The sequence below is a fragment of the Cucurbita moschata genome, unplaced genomic scaffold, assembly GCF_002738365.1.
Source record: "Cucurbita moschata cultivar Rifu unplaced genomic scaffold, Cmos_1.0 Cmo_Scf00147, whole genome shotgun sequence".
NCBI classification, from domain to species: Eukaryota; Viridiplantae; Streptophyta; class Magnoliopsida; order Cucurbitales; family Cucurbitaceae; genus Cucurbita; species Cucurbita moschata.
In genome coordinates, this window is record NW_019268663.1 from 99,500 (window position 1) to 103,661 (window position 4,162).

Sequence of the window (4,162 nt, forward strand, 5' to 3'; positions counted from 1 at the left end):
ATTGTTGAGATGAGCACTCGAGTGAGTTTGACAAGTTGGGCTGTAGAGAACCACACCTCAAGCAAAGTTCATGCGGGCTTAACAAACTTAAAATCCAAGAACACAACCCTTTAAATGGAAACCGGGATGCTAAGGAATTAAAAAGCTTTATTTTTTACGTAGAACAATACTTGAAGGTTACTGGAACTTGCTGATAGGACCTAAGAGTTATGTTGGTCGCAATGCATCTCACGGACGATGCAAAACTATGGTGGCGCTCGAATTTGAATGGTATAAAAAACGGGTCATGCACCATAAACTCATGGGAAGACTGTTGATGGAATCGATGCAATCGACGCTCCTTTGGATGGGTTGCCAATCAAAGACTTGATGTTTGATGTTTACCCTTTTGAAGAAAGAGTCACACGATCGAACAGCTCGAAACGTCGCGGTAATTCTGAGAACTCTATCACACACATGAAAGGACGTGTCAAAGAGTTAGACATTACCCAAAACATCATAGTAAAACTCTTGAGCGATTAGACAAAAGACTTTAGGACAACTACACAAAAAATTCATTGTTGTCCAACGGTTTGGATATTTGGCTTTAATTCTCTGAAATTGAATATTATTTTCTTATTTCATTTTATTTTACAGTTTCTATCTTAGACTAAAAAGACTTTTATGAACTTTGTACCTTTGTTAGAGTTATGTTATAGATATTTGTTTCAATTTCAACAAGTGGTGTTGAGGTAATTCAAATGGTTAATGCGATAATTCGGCTATTTTCGAGGTCTCTCTTGTTGAACGCCATCATGGTTGAGATGAGCACCCGAGTGAGTTTGACAAAGAGACTTGAATTTAAACTTTACCTACGTTTGAGAGGCACTATAATGGTCAAGTTCAATGGTATTTTAGATTAAAAAGACTTTTATGAACTTCGTACCTTTGTTAGTGTTACTTTGTACCTTTGTTATTGTTATGTTATAGACATTTGGTCAAGTTCAACAAGCGGGATTGAGGTGATTCAAATTGTTAATGTTTAGTTTGAACACGTGACATTGAAATCTTTAGTTTGACACTCTCCCAAATGAACACTGATTAATTATATTTTAAAAAAGAAATAATAATCGACTAAACCATAAGGTGCAATGAATGCAAATCAAACACAAGACCTTCCAATATTCAATCTAATGCTCTCCCAACTAAGCCATCCCAAATAACATAAAAAAAATGAATAATCAACTTAGTCAACCTATGCCAGTTATAATCACTAATTTTGAAAAGAATAGTCAAATTATGCAAATGTGAACCAAGTGTGGTGAACGTGGATCGAACACGTGACCTTCAGATCTTCAGTCTGACGCTCTCCCAACTGAGCTATCCCCGCAATCGTTAGAAATGAAAATTCATCAGTAAATATATTTTCGCCGATTCATTGAGATATTAAAAAGAAATAATGACTAATTTTTAGTCAGGTTATGCAAATAGAAACAGGTGCGGTGTACGTGGAGATTGAACACATGACCTTCAAATCTTAAATCTGACGCTCACCAAACTGAGCTATCCCCGCTAACATTAAAAATGAAAGTTTTTAAGTAAAGGTATTTCGGCTAATTAATTGAAATTTTAGAAAGAAATGATCACTAATTTTAAATCGAATAGTCAAATTGTGCATCCATGGGTCACGTGGATCGAACACGAGACCTTCAAATCTTCAATCTAACGCTCTCTCAACTAAACTATCCACACTAATGCTAAAAATGAAAATTCATCAGTAAAGGTATTTTCGCTACTTCATTGAAATTTTAAATAGAAATAATCACTAATTTTTAATAAGATATTCAAGTTATCCAACTTGTATAAGGTGCGGTGAACTATAACACGTTAGGTATTTCCGATAATTCATTGAGATTTCAGAAAGGAACAATGACTAATTTTAGATTGAATAGTCGGGTTATGCAACTAGAATCAGGTGCGGTGAACGTGGAGATCAAAACGTGACCTTCAAATCTTCAGTCTGACGCTCTCCCAACAGAGCTATCCCTGCTAATATTAAAAATAAAAATTGATAAGTAAAGGTATTTTCGCTAATTCATTATGTTGAAAAAAGAAATAATCACTAATTTTAGATTGAATAAGCAAGTTATGTTTTTAGATTGTATAGTCAGGTAATAAACTTGTATTAGGTGCGTTGAACGTGGATAAAACACATGTGACCTTCAAATCTTCAGTCTAACAATCTCCCAACTGAGCTACTATTGCTAACATTAAAAATGAATATTCATCAGTAAAGGTACTGGGTATACTTTTGGAAATTTAACAAAAGGCAATAGTATTAGACCGAGATGCTAGATTTAAATCTCGCTTCTGGAAAATTCAACAAAAGGCATTGGGTACACAGTTATAGTATGACATTCCACCCATAAACAGATGGTCAAACAGAAATGCTCAAGCAAATATTGGAAGACATATTGAGGGTATATGTGATGGATTTTGCAGGAAGCTGGGATAAGTACCTACCCCTTATGAAATTCGCTTATAATAATACTTGCCAAGACACCATACAAATGGCCACATACGAGGTTCTTTATGGACGAAGATTTCGATCCCCTATCTTTTCGGAAGAAGGGGGGCAAATGACAACTATTGGGCCAAAGCTAGTGCAAATTACCAACACCGCAGTCCAGAAGATTAAAGCTAGGATACAAACCGCACAAAGCCGAGAGAAAAGCTATGAAGACCTAAGGCGCAAGGACATGGAATTGTTGGTAGGGGATCATATATTCCTAAAGGTAGCACCCCATGAGAAGGGTGCTCAGGTAGGGTAAAAAGGGGAAGCTAAGCCCTAAGTTTATCTGTCCCTTTGAGATATTAGAAAGAATTGGATCTGTGGCCTATAGAATTGGGCAATGCCCAAACTTGTCTGCAGTACATAATATCTTTCATGTATCCGTACTACGGAAGTATACACTAGGGCTATTATTTATAAGAATATTAAGTCATAAATTGGGTAACAAATTATTGTTTTTAACTACACGTCATCTTCAGATTAATGAGCAAACTGAGGTGGTCAATAGAACACTAGTTGCATTGCTTAGGGCTATTTATTTGTAAGAATATTAAGTCTTGGGACGAATGTTTGCTACTAATTGTTCTCTTTTTGAAGTTGCTTACGGATTTAATCCACTTACGCGTCTTGATTTGCTTTCTATTCATTCTACTATTTTTGTGAGTAAAGCAGCCACAAGTAAGGCAAATGGGATCAAAACATTGCATAAAGAGGGGAAGGAGACAATTAAGAAACAAAATTTCAATGTTGCTACAAGAATTAACAAAGGACGGAATCAAATCATTTTTCAAACAAGTAACTGGGTTTGGATACATTTTCGCAAGGAGTGATTCCCATCTCAAAGGAAGACAAAGTTACATCCAAGAGGGGATGACCCTTATCAAGTCCTTGAAAGAATTAATAACAATGCATGTAAAATGATCTTCCACGAGAATTTTCAGCACATTCTACTTTCAATGTTGCTGACTTGAGTCCTTTTGATGTAGGTGATGATTTTTTGATTCGAGGACGAATCCTTTTGAAGAGGGGGAAGATGATAAGGATCACGGTGTTTCAAATGTTCCAACTGGACCCATTACACGATCCAAGGCCAAGAAGATTCAACAAGCATTCATTCTTCATCTACAAAATTGGATAGGCTCGGTTCAACTATTATTTCATGTGCTACAAGCTTATTAGATTGAGGAAGGACTATTTGGAGCTTCAGAAGTGAATATTTACACAGTTGAAGGAGAAAATGAAGTTGCAAGCATCATTACATGAGTTGTTAGAAAACTTTATTTATTTTTTATTTCATAAAGTTTGTAATGGTAGAATTGTCAAATTGACTTCGTTCTTTTTTTAGATTTAAGGGGATCGAGATTAAATCCCAGCCACTAACTTTTTTTTGTGGGAGTATAAATACCCACAAATTATTATGTAAAAATCAGATTTGTGAGGAATGAAATTGATCTCTCAAGTTGAGAAGTTCCCCTTCGAAATCCGAGCATGAGCCATGCAGTCACGCTTTGACATTGTGTGGTTGAGTGAAATTCTCAACCTTCTACTTATTTTTGGGATTTCTTTTCTCCTTGTAATTTATTCTTGTACGGAATGTATTAAGCACATGGA

The 4,162-nt window shown here is 35.6% G+C and overlaps 1 non-coding gene across 1 annotated transcript; it reads right to left on the reverse strand.

Annotated features, from left to right (window-relative positions):
• Positions 1-1,296: 1,296 nt before the first annotated feature.
• On the reverse strand, positions 1,297-1,369 carry TRNAF-GAA. Its single transcript has one exon. It is a non-coding gene; the product is annotated as a tRNA-Phe (tRNA).
• Positions 1,370-4,162: the final 2,793 nt, after the last annotated feature.